The sequence below is a fragment of the Manis javanica genome, chromosome 13, assembly GCF_040802235.1.
Source record: "Manis javanica isolate MJ-LG chromosome 13, MJ_LKY, whole genome shotgun sequence".
Taxonomy (NCBI): Eukaryota; Metazoa; Chordata; class Mammalia; order Pholidota; family Manidae; genus Manis; species Manis javanica.
In genome coordinates, this window is record NC_133168.1 from 16,716,599 (window position 1) to 16,742,720 (window position 26,122).

General features: G+C 42.4%; 1 protein-coding gene across 4 annotated transcripts in view; it reads right to left on the reverse strand.

The window, feature by feature from the left end:
• ANKRD6 (ankyrin repeat domain 6) overlaps positions 1 to 26,122 on the reverse strand; it is a 169,338-nt gene that overhangs the window by 113,258 nt on the left and 29,958 nt on the right. Inside the window, exon 1 of one of the 4 annotated variants that reach the window (XM_017662780.3) lies at positions 15,173 to 15,648. The exons of the other annotated variants lie outside the window; for them this stretch is intronic. The gene's annotated coding sequence lies outside the window, so the exon portion shown is untranslated. Of the gene's footprint in view, positions 1 to 15,172; positions 15,649 to 26,122 lie in introns of those variants that run through there. 4 annotated transcript variants of the gene reach the window in all.

Consider the following 26,122-nt stretch of genomic DNA (forward strand, 5'->3'; position numbering starts at 1 on the left):
CATTACTTTTGAGCATCTCCGAATGGCTATCACCCAAAAAGCCCCTCCCCACGTCACTGAAATAAGTGCTTTTTCTTCAGCACAAAGACAGCAGGATAGACAGCTGACGGGCATTCTGTTGTTTTGTTTCCTTCCAGAGAGCTGCCTTGAGGGTTAGTGACAGGGTGTAAATGCCATGCAGTAAATAAACTGTGCTGTGGATAAGCTGAGCATTCCCGGGGCTGGGAGTCAAGTCGGGCTCTTAAGGAATGTTACTAAAGAATGTTTAAGCAAACTTCAGGAGTTCCAAGCAACCCGGTATTGACGGTGTGGTGCAGTTGCCAAAAAGGCATTTCTCTTTTGAATGCAAATATAGATCAAGCCCCATTGACTGGAGCTTCAGCTGTGGAGGGGGAGACCCAGGAACACTGGGGACTCTTTGCTGAATTTGTTTTTTATAAGCATGTGCTCCTTAAAGGGCAAAATCCTGGCAATACTTAGCAACAAGCCTGATGCTTCCACAAGAAAAACGATTAGACAAGTCCGAGTATTGATTTTGCAGGTAGGTTGTATGTACAGTGTAAAGAGAAATGTACATTAATAAGAAGCATTCTGGTGATCTGCAGAGCAATTATTTTGCGAGAAAAGCTATTTCTAAAAAATGACCTCAACTGCAAGCCCCATCTTGATGCACATTGCCAGCAACGTGTCTTTCAGAGACAGTAAAAGCTGTGCTTTTCCGTGCTGGGAAAAATATGACTAAGAGGGATACAGTTCTCTTCTGCCTTTGCTAAGTGCATCCCTATTATGTTTATTACTTACTTAATCCATTGCCTTGGCCTGCAATGAATTCAATTGGACCTAATAAATCAAAATGCAACAAGAATCAACAGAAACTTAAAACTATGACTCACAGTCCTGCTACATGACCTTGTCTGTTATTAATGCCCAAAGCCACTAAAAGCAGCACTGGTCTAATGAGGATAGTAATTAACTTTCGTATAGCCATTTTCCATTTCCAGAGTGCTTTCACATCCCGCATCTCCTTTAATCTCCACTAGGGAGCTGGGAGATGGCTGGTATGCTCCTGCCCCTACAGAGGGTGAGAATTCTCTGAATTTCAGTGACTTACTGAAGAAGACACCTGGTGACAAATCCAGAATATTTTCAATTCCAGTTACTACTCATTGCTAATGTATTTTCATTGTTATTTAAAAAACTACCCTATGATATGGTTAATAGCTGGTGAAAATAATGCAGCTTCATGCATTTTTCTAACCATGGTATATCTCATTTCCGGTTTTCAGTGCCAGAAACTACAGGGTAGCATTTCTATCTTGGATACTGCGGGCAAGCAGCCTCTGGCCTCCTACCTTTGACTCCCACATTTTCTACAATGGATACATTTTTAATCAATCAATCAATCAATCAATTAATTTAGGTATCATTAATATACACTTACATGTACAACACTGTGGTTACTGGATTCCCCCCATCACCAAGTTCCCCCCACATACCCCATTACAGTCACTGTCCATCAGCGTAAGATGCTATAGAATCACTACTTGTCTTCTCTGTGCTGTACCGCCTTCCCCATGCACCCCACTACATTATGTGTGCTAATCGTAATGCCCCTATTTCCCCCTTATCCCTCCCTTCCCACCCAGCCTCCCCAGTCCCTTTCCCTTTGGTAACTATTAGGACATTCTTGGGTTCTGTGAGTCTGCTGCTGTTTTGTTCCTTCAGTTTTTTCTTTGTTCTTATACTCCACAGATGAATGAAACCATTTGGTACTTGTCTTTCTCCGCCTGGCTTATTTCACTGAGCATAATACCCTCTAGCTCCATCCATGTTGTTGCAAATGGTAGGATTTGTTTTCTTCTTATGGCTGAATAATATTCCATTGTGCATATGTACCATCTTTTCTTAATCCTTCATCTACTGATGGACATTTAGGTTGCTTCCAATCTTGGCTATTGTAAATAGTGCTGAGATAAACATAGGGGTGCATCTGTCTTTTTTACAATGGACACATTTTATAGTATGTAAACTGTACCTCAGTAAATAAGGTGGGAAGAAGAAAAAGAGGGTGGCACCTGTCTCCCGGGAGGCAGGGCTGGGAGGTCTAGAGCCCGGCCCCTGGGCTGCTTCTCAAGAAGCTGTCTAAGCCACAGGAGCCTCGCCTCTGGAAGCACCCAGGCCATCAACTGGAGCGAGACTGAGCCACTAGGGGCTGAAAAGGTGACGAGCAACCCCTCGCACCACCACACCCACCACCACCCCAAGCCAGGCCTCATGAAACTGGGAGGTGATGGAATCTGGGAAGACAGTGAAGGAGCTCCAAGCCCAGGTGCCTCAGAGACTTTTCAGAGTGTGACTCTGTAGATGCTTTAGGGGTTTCGATGGGCACGTCATGCTTCCCCCCATCTTCATTTTTGTCTACTTGTGTGCACATTCCACAAAGAAGCTGCTTATGTTTTATATTCAGTAATTCTAAAAACAGTGACAAATGGTCTGCAAAACCATTTGCAGGAGTTTATTTCTCCTTGCTTCTTTTAACTCAAATAAAAATCCATCTTATCTTAAGGGGGCATTATGATTAGCATGTATAGTGGGGGGGGCCACGGGGAGGGCTGTGCAACACAGAGAAGACAAGTAGTGATTTTACAGCATCTTACTACGCTGAAGGACAGTGACTGTGAAGGGGTATGTTGGGGGGACTTGGTGAAGGGGGGAGCCTAGTAAACATAATGTTTTTCATGTAATTGTAGATTAATGATACCAAAAAAAAAAGAATGAAAAAAAATCCATCTAATCTGCAGCCCACCGGGCTCCCAAATCAACAGAAACACTGACCAAATAGTATTCTCATCTTGGTCACAATTTCTGATTAGCCAATTTGGAAGTATCTGCTTTTACTTCTTTGCATAACAGGTTTCAACACCAGACTTCACATCACCTCTATAATGCATCTCTCCTCTTAAAAACAAAATGGCTTTGAGCATAAAAGCAAAATATATACAAGATGAAAAAAAAAGCCTAGAAGGACAACCTGAAATCTATTATTTGCACACACTGATGTTTGAATTAAATACTGTAATTATATATTGCAGACTTAGTAGACACACAAGACTTACATACATCAATTATATCCTAGATTGCCACAGGTAGTGCCTTGAACATAACAGGATGGTTATGTCTTAGTTAAATTAATATTTAGCTCTCTTATCTTCCCTTTTACCTAAGTACCCACATTTCTTAGGATATTTAGCTCCTCAGCTATAGAAAAGAAGGAGATAAATAGAAATGTGCATGCCAAACTCCTAACAAATTAAGTAATATAATGGCCAGGACTGGCTTCATAATAATCCAAGGGGTAGGACAGCAAAGAGGGGCAGGCAGCAGATGTGGAAAGAAGGCTGACCATGAATCCATAATTATTGAGTCAGGAATGAGGTACATGTGGGTGACTTACATTAGTTTCTCTAATTTTGAAATTTGCCACAGTAGGAATTTTTTTTTTAATGGCTCTGGAAATTATTGACACACATTTCAGGGATGAACCTCAAACACAGAGTTGAGTAGAGTAGCCAACACACACACAAAAACCTTACATTATATGACTCTACCTATATGAAAGGTTTAGAAAAGACCAATCTTCAGAAGGAGAAAGCAGACCAGCGGTTGCCTGGACCTGGGGTGGGACTGACTGCTATGAGCATGAGTAAACTTTGGGAGGAAACTTTTAGAACATTAGAAAATGTTCTACACTGGATTGTGGTGATTCCTGCAAAGCTGTATACATTCACTAAAAAAAAAAAAATCACTGAACTGCACACCAACATGTAAATTATACCTCATAAAGCTAATTTTAAAAGAGAGACAGAGAGGGAGAGAAATGTACCCAATGTTGTTTTTGTTAATACTACACTTGGAAGATGAGACTTGCAGGAGTATTAAAAAAATAATTTTGACAAAAGGACATTTTTGAAGGATTTCAGTGGTTTTGAACTAACATCATAGAGAAAAGCAGTATCTAGTCACATACACCATTTGTTATAATACTCCTTCAGATCTGAACGTGAGAAATAGATGAAGAAGACAAACAGGCCTGTGCCTGGTCTGGCTGAGGCAGTGAGTCACTGAATGCACAGCAGTCAGGAACTCACCCGGCGAGGAGGAGGTGATCCAATCCCTTTGTTGACAAAGTCACAGAGAAGACAGAGATAAACTATGTCAAATAAATAAACAAACGCAGTTTCAAGTTCCTAATTTAATTTTGAATGTCCTAAATCCTCTGCTTGTGTCAGCAATTTCTTGTTTGTTTCTTAAAACTTCCAGGAGAGAATCTAATCCATTCAAAATCACCTCCGATTAAACTGACCTGGTATGGAAAATCAATTTGAAACTTCGAATATAGTCAATAATATTGTAATAACTTTGTATTGGTGATGGATGGTAACTAGACTTATCATGGGGATTTGGTAATGTATAAAACTAGGTAATCACTATGATGTGCACTGGAAAGTAATAGGATATTGCATGTCAATTATATGTCAATTAAAAAAAAGAAACTTCATTTTCTTCGGTAAAAGGAAGCCTCTCTGACAAGTTAGAATTTACACCATAACAGAATAAAGGAAGCTGCAAAGTCATCCAGAGCAGGGGCATTATGTTTGGGGTAGAAACTTTGCTGCACAAGTAGGAAGTAAAATAAATTTGGTTTGTCATCAATATTGTCTATCAAACAATAACTGCAAGAGTTTATGCTTAGATGTGACAAAGACTCTTAAGTTTCCGAAACTCTGAAACTTAGTAAAAGTTGTTCATTATCACTTGGAAAACAGACAGTAGGATTTAAATTTTAAATGTTCCCAGGGCACGTCCCTGCAAGGGGAAGGGGGTAAGAGACAGATTTCCTAGGCCTGGTCTGGATGGCACCGCACTTCGTATCTCTCCCTACATCTCCCAGTCTGCACGCTGACTTCAGTTAGTGTCCTGCAGGCTTGCTATAAAGAGGATTCTGGCTGGTGATTTACTTGGCCTCTGACAGCCCTTAATCACTCCAGCTGAACCGCACATTCTATGTACCCCGGATGACCCGACACCCCTTCCTAATAGAGAATTCTGTTACTCATTCAAATATTGTCTTCCCAACTGAAACTCCTTAGTACTTACAAAAGAAAAAAAACTTGCAAATAATCCCTCTCTTCAGTGTTCCTGAGACCTGGAGAAGTACAATTCCACAGTTTTCACTTTCAACAGGCTTAGTAAGCTGTCCTAAAGACCTAAGATCAGTAGGGTTGAGGCGGGTGGGCGTTGGGGAGGGTGATAAAGGGGAACAGAAATTCTCAGTCACAATGTAAGTTCATCACTGGGATAGTTGTACAGCATGAAGAATGTAGTCAATGCTGCTTTAACATCTTTCTATATTGACAGATAGGAACAGCACTAATGAGGTGAGGATTTAATAAAATCGTAACTGTTGAACCACTGTGTTGTATCCTTGAAACCAGTTTAAGGCAGCCACCAGTTAGCTCCAGGATTCTTTGCTGGGGGACCCACTAGTCTGGAGGTGGCAGCCCCCCAATCCAATCCTGACTCCACAATTACCAGATGTGAGAACCTGGGTAAGTCAGAAACTTTTGAGCCTCAGTTTCCTTACTTTAAAAAAATTGAAGTAATACCCGTAACTCACAGGTAGTTGTAAAGGTGAAATGAGATAAAGAAAAAATGTGCTAGACAGCACACAGCAAAGGGCTGGTGTCCAATAAATACGAGCTGAATGCAATATGAACAGACTACTAAATTCCTCTGAAGCTCTATGAGAGAGTTTCAGTCTGATAAGTCAAAAGCACTCTTCACTCCCCACTTGGTAGAAAATGAGCTTACAGAAGAGTACTGGGAGTATGGTGAAAGCAGGGCCTCCCATCCTCTGAGGCGCTGGCGGGAGCTACTTGCAGAGCTGTTGGGCAAGTCCATTTATTTACTACCTGTCAGAGTCCAGGGCAGGACGCAAGCCAGCATCTGCCTGCTCAGAGGGGAGTCCGGCAAGAGATCTGGACCTGGTTCAGCCCTGGTCCTCCCCAGAGGAATTAGGTCAGTTGGGCATTTGAAGGCAGACCGTCTTCCCCTGCTGTGGGAGAGATGCCCCCACACCCTCCTCCCTCAAACCCGAGTCTTGAATCTGGACCAGCTCTGCCCCTGCCCCTAAGCCACGGGGTTTATGCCAAATCAGGTCCTCCGAATGGCCACAGGGCTTCTTACCAGTCACCAGTCTGGACCCCCAAATCAGCAATTTCCTCTCCCCACACAGAGATTTACCTAAAACTCTCTGATGTTGCAGTGAGTTTCCTAAGGCCAACCCCCATGGGTGTGTGTTTTATTTTTCCTGTAGGTTGGTTGAATCCAAACAGTAACATTCAGCCAGAAGCAGGTACTGCTTCATAGTCCGGGCGGCTGGGGAGCAGGTGGCTTGTGAACTGGCCGTCCTCACGAAGGCAGCATGTCCCCTCTGCTAGGGCAGGCTGTCTGTCTGGAGAGGCACGACAGACTGATGGCAGGAGATGGGAGGATGCTGCATAGATCCACTGTCCAATGAGGCAGCTGCCGCATGCAGCTCTAAAAGTTCCCTCACCAGCCTAAGCTCGGGTTGGCTTGGGGGGCCTTTCTGAGTCAGAGAAGCCCTGCTTGGAGGATTGCGACGAGTCTCCGTGACCAAACTTTACTCCTCCTCCCTTTCATATCTGATCACACTTACAGCCCCTTCAAATTCCTCATCCCCTCCCATCCATCCTTTAGGTGATACCTGACCACCCTGGTCTGCCTTCAGCAAGAATCCTGTTAGCAAGAATTCCCCCTACCCTTGATGTGTCCTCTTAATAATTTGCCATCCACCCCTCCAACCTGCTCCTTGGCTATAAATGCCCACTTGTTCTTGCTGTATTCAGAGTTGAACCCAGTTTCTCTCCCCAGCTGCAACAGTCTTGACACCTATCCCAATAATCCCGAATAAAGTCTTCCTTACCATTTTAACAAGTGTCAGAGCAATTTTTTCTTTAACAATGGTTAGTAGGTTGAACGGTGGTCCCCAAAAAGTTTTATTAACATCCAAATGCCTGGAACCCATGAGTACTACCTTTATGGCAAAGAGTGGATACTAACCTTATGGGGTCCTAAATGCACTCACGTGTACCCTTATAACAGAGCGTTTGGGGACAGAGACACACAAAAGAGGAAACAGTGATGTGAAGACAGAGGCGAAGACTGGAAAGATGTGGCCTCAAGCCGAGAAATACCTGCAAACACCAGAAGCTGGAAGTCATGGGACAGAATCTCCCCTGGAGCCTCTTGAGGGAGGGAACTCTGCCAGCACCTCTGTTTTGGACTTCTGGCTTCCAGAACCATGAAAGAATAAATTTCTGTTGTTTTACAGCACCCAGTTTGTGGTAAATTGTTACAACAGTCGTAAGAAACTAATATAGGGGTAGAAGTATATCTTAACCCATTCAGGTTGCTGTAACAAAATACTACAGGCTGGGTGGTTTATAAACAATAAAAATTTGTTTCTCACAGTTCTAGAAGCTCAGAGGTCCAGGATCCAGGTGCCGGCCAATGTGGTGTCTGGTAAGGATGTGCACTAGGTTTGATACACAGCACCTTTTCACTATGTCCTCACACGGCAGGGAAAAGGGAGCTCTCTGGGACCACTTTTATGAAGGCACTAATCCCTTCCATGGGGGCTCCACCCTGGGGACCTAATCACCTCCCAAACCCCCCACAGCCAAAGACCATCACTTCGGCCATTAAGTTTCAACATATGAATTCTGGGGGGGCACAAACATTCAGACTATAGCGAAGTGAGAAATGGGTTCTGCAACCAGCGGAAGTGTTAAGGAACAGTATGTTCAAACCAACCATCTGACATTTTTACAACAAACTTGAATTATTTATGTAATAAAAACTAGTAATTAAAAACTATAAAACACAAGTGCAGTATCTGAAATCTGGGGCATAGAGAAAGTAAAGATGTAAAAAGATTTTGTGCAGGTCAGAAAGATTGCTAAGGAGACACAAGACCTTTAGCTGCTACGCTCAGCCTGAGGAGATAAAATTTAATTTGATCCCCAAGTGTACTCACTCCTAAATTCCATTTCATTCAAGAAAATTAAAAGGTATCAGACAGTCCAGCCTTCTAGGAGAAAGAGCAGGAGGTGCGGAGGCTCCGTTCTAGAATCTGAGCTCCTGAGCCTCTGAAAGCAGCACAGACTGGTTTCCATTGAGAAATAGTTTTCTTCACCTGGTTTAAAGCTGTTCACTATATACACAAAGTATCACAGGAATGATCATACATTAACCTACTTTCAAATAAACAAAATGCCATGAAAATAGATGTTTTCAGGAAAATGAAGTGGGAAATACAAGTTGAAGACGCAGCAAGCGACTAGAGCAACCCTCCAGGGGAGCGTGCAAGGGCTCTTTCAGGGGGCAGGGATCAGGAACGGTCTATGCTCTCCACAGGGCCACACAAGAGCTGAGCCGCCGGAGCAGCAGACAAACCTCATCTGCTTTTTTCTGCCTGGTCACAGGGCGGTAAGAGCCATTACCTAAGAGGCAGTACAACGAACTATCAAATGATCCTTTAGAAACAGGGAATGACTCCAACCACGACAAAGGCATGGAGTCAGACACGAGCTCTCCAGGCCCACCTCCTGTGCTCCCTTGCACAGAATCCACGCTCTGGACAAATGGCTCACTTTCTGCCCACCAGGGCTTTGCTCCCTGTCCCATCCTCTCTGCAGAAACGCCTCCCCCCTTCTGTAGTTCCTGCCTATGGAAATCCAGGCTGTATGTGTTTCCTAGGGCTGCAATAATAAATTACTGCATAGGTGGTGGTTTATCACAGTAGAAATTTATGCTCTCACAGCTGTGGAGGCCAGAACTCCGAACCCAAGGTGCTGGCAGGCCTGCGCTCCCCCTGAAGGCTGCTGGGGAGAATCCCTTCCTTGCCTCTGCCAGCTTCTAAGGTGGCTGTGGCATTTCTTGACTTGTGGCCGCATCCCTCTAAGCTCCGCCTCCCTGGTCACACGGTCTCCTCCCCTGCTGTCTGTGCCAAATCTCTCCTTGCCTTCCTCTTAAAGGGTGCTTGGCTTGGTTTTAGGGCTCATTCAGATACTCCAGGAACAGTGCCTCATCTCAAAATCTTTACTCAATCACATCTGCAAAAACCCTTTTTCCAAAACAGGGAACATTCACAGGCTCCAGGGGTTAGGACCTGGGCATATATTGTTGGGGGGGGCAGCATTCAACCCTCCTCACAGGCCAAGCTATCACCCCTCACCAGAAGCCCTCCCTGGTCTCATTTTCTGAACCTCAGAGGACAGTTTCCTGTCCTCTCACAGACAATCTTTGCAGCTTGTCCTGGGCTGTGCTTGGTCCAGAAGAATCAGTCAGTCCACTGCTTTCCCAAAGTGGGGCCTCGTGGGACAAGCCCCCCAAGGTAAGGAGGCAGCAATTACATATCCTCATCACTGCAGCCATCACAGTGTGTCGCAGTCATCTCTGTGCCTGTCTGCCCCCTATGGTCTGAGCATCTCGAGGGCACGTTTCACCTTTGTACCCCAGCCCCTCACTACAGCACCTATGAACAACCAGCGTTTAATTGACAGCTGATATCTGTGAAATGAAATCATGAATATACCTGTATCACACGAACCGTGTTGTGTGCATTACTACCTTTAGGATATATCACATGTCTGTGGCAGACACGATGCTTGGTGGGGAAGACAAATGTTTACAGGGCTCTCACCCAGTCTGCCACAGTCTGTCAGTAACACCCATAAAGCTGATCTAATAACCCAGTAATGGATTGATAACCACAGCTTGAAAAACACTAACCTGGTCATCGCTCAGGCCTCCTTCAGCTCTAAATTCTATAACTAACTGGAAAAACAAGCTGGCATACAATGTAATTGTGGTGATCTGGCCAGCCAGAGAGCTAAGATTAAGAGAAAATGTCTACGTTTTTTGGAAGGCACTGAACAAAATACAATGTCAACTTTGGGCAGCATACTTTAGGCATGTTGTCTAAAGGGAATTCATTTGTTAAACAAAAACGCAAACCACTGCACAACACGGGCCACATAATCCCTGAGTAGCCAGCAGCCCTAATAGTTCCCGTCGCCTTTGGTGGGCATCATTTCCCTCATCTCCAAGCCCTAAAGTTCACCGCAAACCACCAGATCTTCATAAAATTCTCAGAAATATTTCAAGAGCTCCATTATTCCAAAGTAAGTTTTCAAATTACTGTTAGACCCCAAACTTCCACAAGCCTGCTTCCTCTTGTGTTCCTGTTCACAGAGAGGCCCCCCATGTCCCCCTCCTGCACCCCCACCCCTTGCTCTCAGAGACTGTCCAAATCCCTATTCAAAGTTACCTGATACAGTCATAAATATCCTTTTCTTAAGGATATTTTCATAATGATCTGGAATTCTGTGAGAACAAAAAGCATATATGATTTAAAAGAATGAACTTTTAATGGTAAAATTTTAGGCCCAAGGCAATAGGTAGATATTTTAAAGAAACTATTTTCTGGACCTCTTCAAACACACCAACTGGGGAACCAGCTTTCTGCCTACTTGAAAGTGAGCCAGCCCCGGCTACCTACAGATCAATCCACGGGCAGCTGGCATCCTTAATAATGAACAACTTCCTTCTCTTCCGTGGAGAGGAGAGACAAAGACATGACTCAGGGGCACTCAAACTGAATTACTGTCTTTGTTTAAGCCTTCCCTCTCAGGCAGAGCCATCAGCTGCAGCCGCCAGTCCAGGGAAGGATGAAAGTTCTCACAAGCACAGTTGTTCAACACAAGAGGCTCTGCTGCCACTTGCTGCCCAGCCCCCTGGCACTGAGACCCCTCCAGACCCTGCAGGGGACCCAGCAACGTGCTTCCACCCTGAAAGGGCTGCAAGCCTCCAGCAAAGCCCCCAGTCAGCTTACACTCAACAACAAACCACCTCTGGAACACAACTTCCAAATGGCCGGTCATGAAAATAAATTAGTTGGTCATAAGCAACATTTTAAAGAATGAAACAGAATAGAAAATTCAAAGTGTACTTCATGTACTGTTTCACTTGTACGTATGTTTATATTTGTATGTGCATATACTGGGTTATTATATAAAATGGGTTTCTCACACAGTCACAGTCCAAAGTCTGAAAGCCACCGTTCTTGAGCAAAAATGAATCAAATGGTCAATCCAAAGAAATCATAAAAATATAACCTATATTTCTTTTTAGAATGCCAATAACTGAAAATCGTCTCAGACAGTGTCTGCAAACCAAGTCAGCTTTTCCCAAGCATAGCTCTGGGATTCTAAGATGTATTTTGAGGGATCTGAGAATTCTCGGTGAGAATGTTTGCATTTTGTGTTCTTCAGGAGAGTCTGAACTAAACTGCACATACTCGGAATCATTTGGACATCTCCCTCATAATTGCGTTAGGTTGTGTGGTTTAAATGTTCGTGTTTGCATTTGGGTTCATAACCAAATGCAGGTTGAGTGGGTTGCTGAGAACAGAAGAGAGGTAGACTTCATCTAGCAACACTGCCCTGGACACACCCGAAGGCCAGTTGGGCTGTGGTGTGCCTTTCAGAGGGATGCCAATCACCAAAATGGAGAAGATGGGTGGGAGAACGGAGGCACCACCAAGGAACTGGTACCACAGACGCGGTAAACAAGGACCCAGGATCACAGCCTCGCTCTCAAGTCAAGTAGCAGAGTACACTAAGGATTCCACCTTTGTATACACCAGCTTGCGACAACTTCTTCATGGTGAACGTGAAAGTCCATAGAATGAAGGAAGTAATTTTTACATACCACAGAACAAAGAGACTGACAATGTTTTCCAAATGATATAGGTAATTTCATGTACATTTCCTAAGGCGTTGCCACAGATAACTTTTTTCCTTCCAGTCTGTCTAGGAGGTAAATTGGGCTGGGGGAAGAGGGTGTAGGACTGCACAGCAGCTTCCACAGTCACGTCCTCTCACACACGACCTGTTCTCGTTGAATTTGTCGTTCGGCTAATTCATTTCCTTAACTATGCTTGCCCTTGACCAGTATTAAATGAGCTCATATTCCCAGTTACTGGAACGGGGGCAGTCTTAGAGCATGTGCAGTGTTAGAAGGAAGAGAAGCTGAACTTTTTAATTCAGCAGAGAAGAGTTGGTAGAAGGCAATACTGAGCCGAGCTTCCTGGAAGGCAACTCAGCAGTTATGTAACCAAAGCCCCAAACTGGTGTTTGCTCTTTGACCCAGAAATTCCAGTTTCACAAACTGATCCGAAAGTAGTAACTCTGGGTGTCAGAAAAGATTTAGTTGCAAGAGTGTCTAATACCAGGGGGCTGGTTAGCAGGGATGGTATAGTTGTAGAATGAGGCTATGCTGACAAGATGGTATCTCACAGATGCTGAGTGCTGACTTCATGCAACTCCATGGTGAGCCCTCAACATGGATCACCTAATTCTCAAAGCACACCAGTGTACTGGGTATGTTGGTCTCCCCAATTTACATAAGAGTAAACTGAGGCACAACAAGTAAGTACTTTACTGAGCTAATAAGAGGTAGAGCTGAGATATGAACCCTGAGTCTAATTCTAGACTCTGCCCTTTGGTCCTGTCCTCTCAGTGCATCACCAGCAGTCGCGTAAAATTACATAGTATTTTCGTTACAGAAATGTGTTCATGGGATAGTATGGCATGAACAAAGCAGGTCATAAAACATCATACACTGTAATGGCATTTTTGTAAAATTTTAAGACTGGCAGGATATATATCAAAATGTAGTCATTAGTGTTTTTTTTCTTACTTATTTGAATTTTCTTTAATTAAATAAATTATTTTTAAAGTTAAAAACAATACAGCAGTTTTAAAAAATATGTTCCAGGTAATCTTATGCTTTAGTTATTGAGAGGTGCATATATGTACATCACAGTAAAGTTCTGGTGAGAATTAGTAACTCACCTCTCTACTGCTTTCTATAAAAAGACAACCCTGAGAGATGCTTTGATGTAGCCCTTTGATTTAATAGCACGTTACTGTCAAATAAAAGGTAATTTAATCACATCAAAATGTTTAAGAATTCAGACTCCTGAGGAATTCCTGTTCTAGCCCAAATCCCATTCGGCCTCATCAAGGTCTCTGGGCTGGCCTGTGAGAACAGGCAGCAGTTTTGCAGGGTGGCTCCTGCCCCAACAACAACGCCTTTCCGACAGACCGGACGGCCCAGCAGGCCAAGAATCACAATGACACAGCTGCCCTTCCTCTACGTTGGAAAAGGCGAAGGCCTGGAGGCCAGGCCAGCAGCCACAATAAACCCACTTCTTCCCTTTGAGGGAAGGAGGACATGAAGGGACTTCCACAGCCAACCAAAACACCCAGATCAGCTGTGTACCTGCTGTTGACGAGGATCAGTACTTTTTTCTGTGCTCAGGGCAGGTAATTCCCCAGCAAGGAAGCTCTGAATCCGAGTTGCCGTGGCAGGAGTGTCCTGACGCAGCACCCCCAGGTCTGACTTCACTCCCAGCCACAGTGTTTAATGCTGAATGTGAGACACAGACACTAAGTGTAAAGGTTCAGCATCATTTTAGATGCTTTCAATGTTCTTCTTATGACCTCGAGAGAAACAGAGCTGGAAGAACCTTGGTGATCCTCTGGTCCAGCGGTTTCCAGTCGGGTGCCACTGGCATTTGGAGTGAGACAATTCTTCACTGAGCTAAGTGGCATTTCAAGATTTCTGGGGTCCACAGCCATTAGTGCCCCTGTACACTGTGACAATTTAACATGTTCCTTCTCAACATTTCTAAGTGCTCCTAGAGGGACCATGCCACCCTTAGTCTGGAACCACTGATCTAGTCCTTCACTGAAGTCCAGTTAGTCACTTATTCCAAGTCACCTGGGTAGCTAATCAGATCACATGTCTCATGACACTTAGTTTTGTGTTCTTTTCACTGTATCAAATTTCCCTGATTATGCTCAACAAAAGCATGAGATACTAAAAAATTAAAAATAAATTTCACACTTAATGATAGAATGTATGGCTTTTGGATGAAAGAGGGATGGCATGAGCTTTTCTTTCACTTTCACTATGGGTATTCTGATATGAAAGCATAATTTTATTACTGTATTTATCTTTTAAAAACAAAAAAACTAAACTAGCAACTACCAATTAATATTCAAAGCTTTAGGATGCTGTGTACTGAAGTCATAGTGTGAAGAAGGTATCTATAAGAGAGAGAGAGAGGACAGAGAGAGATCTGGAAATATTTTCATTTCATTAAGGAAATAATTTCCTAAAAGCACCATCTCTGCAAATAATCAGGAAGTGAGTCCTGTGTGGGATATTTATTTTACCAAATAAAACCTTTTACTTTAAGATTTTTTAAAATCAAGATTTTATTCTCACTCAACCTACTATTCATTCTGAATCTGACATCTACACATATGTATCAAATAATTCTTGTGAGTGCTTCTTCTTAAAAAACTTGTAACAAAAGCAGCTCCCAAAGATGACACATACCTTCCACCATTTGATAAGAGTGCCACAGATTAAACAGTTGCCAGATTAAATTTAGGTTACCAACACTAAATAAACTCTCCCACTGAAGTTTCAGAGGGAAAAACAAAAACAAAATTTCAGCATATCCACTCTTCAGTAGTGGTTTGTTTACACGATACTTCCAAAGGTGTATAATTTTTCTTCATGTCTGTAACTTGTAAAGTACACAGTGACTTAATATACCATCAGTACAAAGAAAAGGAGGGAAAAGGGAAGGGAAGGATGGTTAGAAGGAGAGGGGAAAAGGGGGAGAGAAACAGGAGGGAGGGACAGGCAGGTTTCCAGAAACATAATGACAAAAATTAAATTATCCTATAGAAATGTCAGGTAAAATTCAAATCTTGTATATGCACATATATGTGGACAATGGGATTTTGCTTCTTTGCCTACATCAAATTAAATTAATAATCACTTAGTAGCTACTTTTCATTTCAAAACCTTTATAGGATCCATGTCTCCACCCAGGAAAAAGTGCATTCCAGAAAGTCCCGTCCCACTGCATGTGGCTAGAGGCCTTTCCAGTCCAGTCACGGCCCAAAATGGAACAGGCTTACAAGTCGCTGGTAAGGGGACTTACCTCTGCAGCCAGGACACCCGGGGAGCCTCCCAAAGGCAAAGCCTGCAGCCCTCCGGGGTCGGGGCTTTGTGTGGTTGGCAGGATGGCCGGAAGGTCTGCTGGGGATCAATCTTGGGCCCCTCGACCATTTACATGTCAATCGTCAAACCGAAGCTCCTCCAGGGGTGGCCACACCCTGGTCCTCTCCTTCTCCCTTCTCCACAGAGCCTGAAGCCGCTGGCTGCCAGCAGGCACTTGGCAAACTCCTCAGGAGGTATTTGTCACCCTCTTCAAGCCCTGAGCGTAGGTAAATACATCAACCGGCAGGCAAGCTTTAGAAATAATCCGAAGACACCATGCTGGGAAACATGAATGCTTTCCATAAGACCGAAAGAATCAGAATTCCAAAAGCCCTCTGGGTTGAAAAAATGAGTCAAAAGGAAAAAAAGACTTCAGAAAAATAGGTGTTCCGTCTTTCACTTCAGCTCAAAAAGCAACTGCACTGAGAATTTAGTTTGTTTACGAGTCAAGGCAAGACAATGGTGGGATGTAGGGGCCCCAAACAGACAAAGGAACAAACTGAATTTTAGGATTCACTATCAGAAAGACAGTAGTATTATGAACAAGAAAGGGATGGAGGAGGATCAATGGTCTGCATACTCTTCTACAAGAGAAGAGTGGGTAACCAGGGGGGCAAAAATTCTAGGAATCCTGTCCCATGAGAAAGAAACAGTTCAGGCAGGAGCAGGGTGGGGAATGGCCACCCTCAATACATGAAGGGTACAAAGAGTAGATTTATTCCGGGGGCAACAGACAGCAGAACAAAGGGTTGGCAGTTGGAGGGTGATAGCGTCTGCATAAACAGAGAATTCTCTAACAATGAAACACTCTGTTGCCAGTGAGTCGGTGGGCAGGAGCTTCCAGCAGGGCCCTGGTGGGGGTTGCCCTGCAGGCGGGGGCTGCTTGCAGAGGCTCCTTTTGGTTCTGCCTGGAGGCCAGCTGGGCCCCCTGTCTCCCTAGATCTGATACGAGACCGCCACCTGGAGCACAGCTTCTCAGGACTTTCAGCGCTGCAAGCAAGATGACTATGAAGTAAAAATATGGATTTAAAAGGTGATTATCAGTGGAAAGACTGATTTATACTGGAATGAGGGCACTGTTACATGCCCCAGAGCAGTCCAAGCACTAGTAGTTTCTGAACCTACAAAATGGAGATCCATGACCCATTGATTGTGGTTGGAAAATGGCGAGCTTGGCTCCCTGGATCCCATTCCCTTAAATTTTTTTCCTTTCTCCCTCCATTTCTCAAAAAGCTGCTGATACAATTTGGGTCACTACAGCACTTATATTCACAAAGCCTGAGTGGACCCCCCCGGCTGTTTCCACCTGATGAAAGGCAATGTTAAAAATCTTTCCTCCCCTGGGAAGCTTATCTTTCTGCAGATGTTTTGAAAGAATCAGGAGAATTGTTTTGACCCACACTGCCCCTGGCCGTGTTCTGGGTACAAAGCCATCTGGGACATGACTTAATCAAGCATTCTCCCGCAGCACAGGACACCACCACCACCACCACCACGACATCTAAGGACGTTATTATAAAGCAGCTATCAACATGCCTGTTTTTCTAGGCAGCAGAAGAAATGTATGTGTATACAAACTTTTGGTGATTACTGACAAATTGCCCTCCAAATAGATTTTACCAGCATCATAGGGAAGCACCCATCTCCCTACCCATCCACCAACATAAATGTATCAGTCTTTTTATGGCTTTTTTAATCTTTGAGAACTTGATATGGAAAATGATCTCATTTTTTGTCTACTTTGTATTTCATTTATTGTAGTGAGTTTAAGCATCGTTTTATTTTTAAAATGCTAGGAAAAAAATCTAGAGAAACATTTCTTAAACTGCAGGCCATGGTTGCTTATCTTAGCAGGACTATAGGAGACTCACACCTTCCACATCGGGCATGTTTATTAATGTTTTAAGTATATACAACTTTCCTTTTTATTCTGATTTCAAAAGTAAAGGTTTTACATGTAATTAGTGAGTGGGACATTTTTAAAAATTACATTATTCTTTCACATCAATTCATCAATTACATAAGGCAGGCTAGAATACCTTACCAATGCATACATTGCTGGTTAGAAACCAGCACAGACATTGTACAGACTTACCAAGTGCAGAATACATAACTTATTAAGGTGTAGTCCTTGCCCCTGGATGCTTGCTCTCTGGCTGAGTCAATAAAATGTACTCACACTCACTTTTTAAATGAAGGAAACAATACAATGCTTGCTAGCAAATTCTTCTCTTGCTGAGACAAGATGCTACGCCATCACTCCTGACCTGGCTGCGTCAGACACCCGAACTCCCCGTGTGTCCCCATGATTGTGGCTCTTTTTGTAACTCTATTACAGCAGACATTCTGCCTAGGCAAGTGGGATTTAGAGTCTACAGAGTGGAGAGTACAGGAGCCATTCTGAAAGAAGCTTGGGGTAGAAGAGGAACAGCCCGCTTGGAAGGCTGACCTTTTGGGGTAATTACATTTCAGACAGATAAAGACCTCAGAAGAGTATAAACAGAGGCCAGTGCATACATACATCTGCTGGTTAGAAACCAGCATGAAACCAGCACAGACACTGTGTGGCATGTCTATGACAGTACAAAGTTCTTTTAGCAGGTTTTTTCGAATGGGGTTCTGTTAACCCAAAAGACACAAACCACTCTTTGCTTCCTAACAGGCACTGTCTTCAAAACAGGGAAATAGTAAATTATTTTAACACACCCCAAAGGATATAAAAGATTAAATCACATTGATTTGTTAAGAAATTTTACTTGATTATTAATGGGAATATATAAATATTAATGGGAATAAACATCAGCATTTCTGAAAAATAATTTGACCTTTTTAATATTGTAATTCTACTTCTACTCCGTCACTAAGGAAATAATTCTAATTATGGGAAAAGTTTTATGCACAAAGATGTATACTACAGCATTATTTTTAACAACAAGTCATCGGAAACAGAACATCAGGGAGATTTCTATGCAATATAAGATGACTCCATAACCCAAGAAACCTCCATCTGGTAGAATAACACTGCCCTAAAAATGATGTTTAAGGTAAACATTCTTGTCTCAGTTATGCATTACTAGAAATCTGTCCTTAAGAAATAACGCAAAAACAGAGGAAACTGAAAACACCCTAATGTTCAACAACAGAATAGTTATGCAGGCTCCTACTGGTTCTTTAAAATGTAGCTCAAGTGGTACTTCTGGGAAGTCTGTCCTCACTCCTGCCCCAGCTCTGGGCTCCCATGAAGCTCTGTGCATTTCCTATCATAGTGTGACCTCAGGGCTCCAAACATGTGCGCCCACCTACACACCTTAAAGACAGGGAACTTGACTTCAATGACAGTATTCCCAATATCAGGCACAGCGCCTGGCTGTGCAGAGTTAATATTCTTCCAAACGCCTCTATTATGTAACATCATTTAATCAGTGTATTATTTTTAAAAGGGTCCCTGACCATCCTCAAATTAAGAACCACTGATAGTATACTATCTCAAATATTTCTTTAAAGAAAAAATAAGTAAGGTAATAAAGGAAGATATTAATGGTTGTTTGCCTCTGAATGATGGGATTATGGATGTTTGCAATAATTTTCCAATTTTCTGTAACAATTTCAAATTACTTTAACAGTAAGGGAAAAAACCCTTTCACTTTTTTTTTAAAAGGAAGGAAAAATAATATTTTGAAAGGGCTTAGATGCATGAAACAATGAATATGCTTTACACAAATACCATAGTTACAAACTGTAAAGTATAAAAATGAAATATTAGGAAAAAGACAAGAAGGAAATATGAGGCTCAGAGCTCATTAACAGAGGTTAATGAGTTGTGTGTATCTTCCTATTTTATTGTTTTCTAGATATTTTTATGATCAATTGTATTCCTCTTATAAGCAACCAGGACAAACCAATAAATCTTATTAGTTAATAACATGCAGTTTAAGTATTTGCTTGTATATTAAATATTCAATATTAAGGACTGAATTAGGAAATTATGCTACAGTAACAAAATATAGTATTATGCAGCTTTTAAATGACCATTATGAAAGATATTTAGAAATAGAAAACAGCTTATGAGACAGTTCTGTGAAAAAAGCAAAATATGAAAGTACTAATTATAACTGGGAAAGCACATATGTATATAGATGGTAATTTGCAAAAATGAAAATCTTTTAAAAGCATGATTATGCATTATCTTAAAAATTTTTAATACAATTATGTTTTCATTTTTAAAGTATTTATGAAAATGTCCTTTTCTAAGAATATTTGTAAATTGTGGGCTCCCTTTACACTGACTGAAACAGCTTATAACCATTCCAAGAATCAATGTCTTGACTAGAAAACTGCAGGCAAAACTTCAGGCTTGTCTGGCTCCCCACAAACGACCCCACAGTACCTCATGATGAAGAGGCTGGTTTGACTTTCACTGGCAGTAGAAGTGCACAAGGGTACAAGCTTTCCAGAGGACAATTCGGTGGTGCCCGTCAGAACTATAAAGGTTCAGTCCCTTTGAGGGTTTCCCCATCTGAGAATCTGTCCTCCAGAAGTAATGCTACACAGGTACAAATGGGAAGGTAACAAGAATGAACAGCTAGTCTACCTAGGGTGGCCCTTCCTAGCAGGGGTGCCAGAGGGACAGTTTCATTTAGAAAAGCTGTGGAAGGACCTAGAGTAACTACAAAATGAAAAAAACATGCAGCTTTGGTTTGTTGCACAGTTTATCTGTTTCCTTTGATGTCTTTACTTCTGGTAACTGACCAGAAACAAGGGTGCTGATTCAGCTCTAAATATCCAATCACAGGCTTCCCAGTACAGATGCTGACATACAGACTCAACTGAAATAAGCCTATTTTTGAGGATTTTCTTTTTAGCTCCCAGCTCACAAACAGAATTTAGAGTCTAGCAACTCTTAAGTTGAAAATAGTCATGGACCGAGACATAGGTAATGTCCAGGTCTTTGGTCTGGGCTCCTGGGGTTTTTATTTCCTAAGTAAATTGTGTTTTCATGCATCTATTCATGTTTACATAGAGAGTCTTGGGATTTCTGACAATTATAAATCAGACAAATTTCTCACTTTACACTTGACTCAAAGTACAAAAATTCTGATCAGGTCAGGGAATAGAGGTTAAATTAGGTCTCCTCAGTACAGGCTGTGAAGGACTGTCCAGACTAAAAGCACAAATAATTTCCAGCCAAAATGAAATCAGCATTTGGTTTGCTTTTGACTGTACTCAGTGTAACGATGTAGTGGGCAATCTTTCAGATTACAAGAGAAAAAAATGCTACACATTATTGATATTGGTGTTCCTCAGATAAAAATATCTGTATGAATTCCGGTGACCTCTATGTGTGCACCACTGTACCGTGTGAATGAGACAGGGACCATAGATGTAGTCAGAGTAGGGTGAGGGCCTCCGGAGGGGGCAGGGCAGGATATTTGCAGTCAGTGCAATGTAACTACATGCAAGGAAATCCCCCTACTAAAACTCTATGTTAAAATACTGAGCTCTAGAATCATTCTTCAGTGAGATCAGTTAATGTCCCCCAGATAAAGGAGAGTAGCATATGTTTTATTATGCTAATTATTTGTAACCATGTGTAAGATTCACTTTAGCATGCTAAAAGGCCCAGGCCTCTGTGCTGTCTTTCCTTCTTCAGATCTGACAAGGTGATTTTGCAAACTGAGCAACTAACTTAGCTGCAGACCCAGCTGTAGACGGCATCGTAAAAGGCAAGAAGAATTCCATCTTAAAGACAAGATTGCATTTTAACACTCAGGAAGTTCAAGAGGCTAGATTCTTTAGGAAGTAGACAATACCTCAGCCCACCTTAGGGGCTGGGCAGGCAGCCTTTTGATATGCTCCCAGACCAAGGCGCCGGTGTCCCAGAGAGAAATCAAGGCAGGAAATTCCTTACAGTTAAGTTAATTTTTAATATTCAGGGACCACTTAACAAGTCCCCACCCCTAAGTTTTTTCATGTTCTTGAAAAACCCTCAACTGCCTATAAAACTCCTAGACAACGCACCACTACGGACTCTCTGTCCCCTCCTGGCGTGAGCCGGGAGCTCTGTCCCTTCACTTTATCTCTAAATAAAAGCCTGTACCTCGCTCTCCTACCTTGACTGTTTGTGAAGTTCATTCTTCGGCTCCGCAAACAAGAACCCCAGCATCATGAACACTTTTGACAGCTTTGGAGATGTGAAGAATGATAAAAGGAAGTCGGGTGGGTTGTACACAATCACAGTGTGGGCTACCCGGAGGAGACATACGCGAGCTGCCTTCCACACCTCCTCACCATCAGTGGTAGATGAGCGGTCGATCGATCTAGAGAGCCGTCCATCTCTAGGCCTCCAGTCTCACCATTAACTGGACAGGCACTTTGTTTAGAAAACAAACTTTCAAAAGTCATTCACTTTGGTAACGTGAGATGTCACTTTACAAAATAACCTTACTACACTTGATTAGGAAACACTATTCACCTGGTTGAATAAACCAATTGCATTAATAAACACTATTCACAGAAATTTCCAGGGAGACTTAAAATTAGGCAACCCTAAAAGGGTAAGAATAAAGATGAGATTTAAAAAGGAAAGAAAAGCCAAGAAGTGACACTTTTAAAGTAAAATGTTCTAAAAGATGTAATAAACATGCGTTTTAATAAATCCTCTAGACCAACATCAGTGATTACATAAAGGTAAAAAACAGGCAGGGGAGGAAAAATGGTAACATGCCTGAATTTGAAACTCAGGATGTCAGGTCAAGAAAAAAAAATAATGTCTGATTTAAAGAAACTATTAAATACAAAGAAGGTACAAGCAGTACACGGCAACAACACAGAGCAAGGCCAGGGACTATGGGGACGGACGAGGGGTCAGGGAGCAGGCAGTGCCCTCTTCCTCTGGGGCTTTCCCCTGCCAGTGTGAACCCAGGCACCTGGGGCCGCGGGAACCTCTCACAGGCCAAGACACACGGAAAACTGGCCTCAGTAAAGACTGGGGACTGACTGATTTTTTCCGCTTTTCAGAAGGAGACAGCGGGTGGGGCAGACAGAGCAAAACGACATGACTGGCCTTGGCTGGCAGAGGACACAGCTCACAGCCAGAGATGCCAAGAGTCGAGGTCTGGAGAGATGCTGGGACAGCAACGGCGACGTCACCCCACTTCCTAACCCGGAGCCAGGCAGCACCTGTTTTCTGGAAGCATCCACAGGCGGTGCCTTCACACTCCTGGCACTGCTATCCTGAGAGGCGCTGACAGGAAAGGACCCAGAAAGTTCCTGACATGCACAGGGTGAAGCAGAACTACTGCCAGAGACAAAGGAAGCTTAGGGAAGCGCAGTGCCCTCCAGGGACGAATTCACTAACTTTGGGCAGGGTTTGATAAATATGAGTATGCATGTATGTATGTATGTATGTATGTATGTTGTGTGTGTGTATATGCATTTACATTTAAGTGTGTGGAGATGAAAGGGAGAAGGAAGGAGGCGGCAGGGGGAGAAGCTGATTCCTCATTTAGAAAAACAGGAGAGGGAACCGCATGACCTCTCTGCTAATCTGTCGTCTACAGGCTCTTGTGCAAACCTCTGTACATTAATTTGAAAGTGAGGCAGTCCAGTAGGCACTGTGCCCTATGCAATAGATTCTTGGGTTAGACTAGTTGTACTTTAAGGAAATTTCATAAAAACTAACTGATAAAGGAATTAAGATTCTTCCTTCCGGTTCTACTATAAATGGTATCACTAGTAACTGCATAGTGAATGAGGTAAAGTTCCTCTTTCTGTAAACAAAGAAGAATGATGCAATCAGAATCTCCACCCAGCCATACCCAATAGACTAATAATGGCTCTAGACATTAGTCATCAATGGCTGGTGAAAAAAAGAAACAACCAGCGTGTGCCTCCTGATGAAGGAACACACCACCACTTATGAATTAGTCATAAATAAAATTAATAAATAAATTATACCTGAATATGGCCAAGTTTCAAGATCCAACTGCCAATTTACAAGAAGTACAAGGGACAGAAGATGTTAAATGATACCATACGAATACAACCAGTGAAACCCAAATGATGTAAAGTAAAATTGTACAGGACAAAGAACCCGGCTTTATCAAAGTAGAGTTTACAAGGAAAGAGAGAGAGAATGAACAGGTAAGTAATAATAAAAACAGACTTAAGAATCACCTGCCTAATCCAATTTGTAGACCTTATTTGGATTTTTATTCAAACACACCATTTAAAAAAAATCTTTTATTTTAGACAATTGGAAATCTAAATACTGACAATATCTAATGTTATTAAAGAATTGTTATTTTTTAGGTGCTGTAATGGTAGTGTAGTTATTTTTAAAAAGTTCTTATCTTTTAGAGCTACACACTGAATTTACAGATAAAAGACTTCAATGCCTGGGATTTACTTCAAAATAACATGGGGGAAGGGAATGTTTGAAGAGAGATGAATAAAATAGACCATTAGTTGAAAATTACTGAAACCGGGTTGTAGGTACATCAGGATTCATTATACTGTTTTCTCCATTTTTATTTCTGTTCAAATTTTTCATAATAGAGATTTTTTTTAAAGGCTCTGGGAAGCTACTGAAGACTTTCTGATAAATCAAAAGAAATCACCGTAAGGGCCAACTCCTCTCTCATGATTCCCTCTCATCTTTTTAATCTAATTCCCCACATGAAGATAAGGTAGATCTTTTCTCCTTGACTTTACTTGGTTTCCAAGAAAACACGCATGCACATGCACTGACCTCCTTTTCTTACTACTTTTCTGGCCTTCCCTTCCTACACTCTGGCTCGCACCCCCTCATCTCCGCACCTGTAAGGTCAGGCAGTCCCCGGGCTCAGCCCTTGGGCCTCCAGCTTACCTATACTCACTCTCTGTGTGTCTCAGGCAGCCTCAGGGCTTCAATTACTTCCAGTGCCGAAGATCTGAAAGTAATCTGACTTTCCAGCCTAGAGCTCATCTCTAAACTCCAAACCTCTCAGACCTCTTCTGCTCTTCTCTGCACTGCTCTGACCACAACGACCTCTCCTCCTCCTGTTCCTTGAAAACACGGGTGTGTGCCCACTTCAGGACTTTTGACCTTGATATTCCCTCTGCCTGGCATGCTCTTTTCCCAGACGTTGACATGTCCCGCTTCCTCCCTTCTCTCAGGATTTTACCTAACGGACCTCTCAGTGAGGCTTTCCTGACATACTACATAAAACACACACAAATATTTATATTCTCTTTTTCCTCTTTAGCCTTCCCTCTTTAGCACTTTTGCCTATCTAATATTTTACATTATTTACCTTGTTCACAGTCAACCTCTTAATACACATCTTCCCAAAGATACTCTAGATCAGAGTTGTCCAATACAAATATGTGAGTCACGTTCATATGCAACTCGAAATTTTCTAGTGGCCACCATTATACACCTAAAAAGTAACAAGTGAAACTAACTGTAATTATATATTGTATTTTACTCCATTGTGGGGAAAACGGAACTTTCTGCCCAGGACTCCTGCCTGGCCTTAATTGGTGTCCTGTTTGACACCTATGGGATATTTCGCCAGGGCCAGAGAGGCTGGTCAGCAAGGGACCACTGGTCCAGGGCAGGGGTGGACAGGAAACACCCATCCCCTCCTCCCCTCTATTCCTGGTATGTAATTGGTCAGGCGCCCACCAGTAACCAGGGACCCGCCCACACAGTTGCTCCCGGTGTGGCAGGGGGTGTTGAGAGTGTGCCTGAGAGGGAGAACTTGGGATCCGGAGGGAGAGGGGCTCTGGACAGGTGTGAGTGAGCAAGGGGAGGCTGAGCAGTGAGAGTAAATCCTTTAATTCCCAACTTCTTGTCCTGGCTTAATTTGGTCTCATCAAATTCATAGGCAACTTGTCCTGGGCGGGGAACCCCTCCTCCCAGAGCTACACCCGTATCTCCGAAATACTCTCACTTCAACAGGGAGCACCAGCAACGTGCAGATGCTCAGCAACCACATTTGGCCAGTGACGATGTACCAGCAGCACAGCTCCAGCATGTTGGCTTCTTTGATGGCAGGGATTTGTGTGGGTCTCACTATGAGAAAATGCTTGGTGCACAGCAGGCCCTTCATAAATCTCTTTGAGATAATGAATGATTCGGTATTACACTGATTCTCTACCCAATAATCCACATATTCAAAATAATCCTCTAAAACAGGATGTTTTTAACTAAAAAGAAAAAAAGACTTAAAAGTTTTAAAGCAAGCATGGGAGGATAGAAAAACTCTGAAGATAACAAAAACAAAAGGGTTGTTACATACTAGTTATTATAAAAATAAAGATATATAGATGTTATAGTATACGTATTTTATAAAAAAATAAAACTATAAAAATAGAAGAAAATATGGATTGATATTTTTACAATTTTAGGTGGAGAGGACCTTTTCAACTTAATCATAAAAGCCAAACATTTTAAAAGAAAAGTGTGATAGATAATCGTAACATGCATACTTTTTAAAAGGTTTTTACAAATGAATAAAGACAAAACACTCAAATAGTAAAATGGGCAAAGGATCTGATCAGGCAGCTCCACGCACACACTAAACTGTTAGCTCCTCACCAGGACTGGAATTATTTGGACTCAGGACGTAGAAGAGTGCAGTGAACAGTCGTCAGTCTAACTGAGGGAATGTGTGCATGTACACACACAAACAGACACACACACGGACATGAACTTGGAAAATGACACTTAACCTCAGTCTTAAAAGAAATGCAAAAAAAAGAGATATCTTTAAACCATAAAACTGGCAAAAATTAGGATGATTTGACAATATCCATGTTGGTGAAGGTAATGAAAGGCCACTCACATTTGGGTACAACTTTACCTTTCTGTATAGGCAACTGGCCAATAGCAATACCTAGAATACAC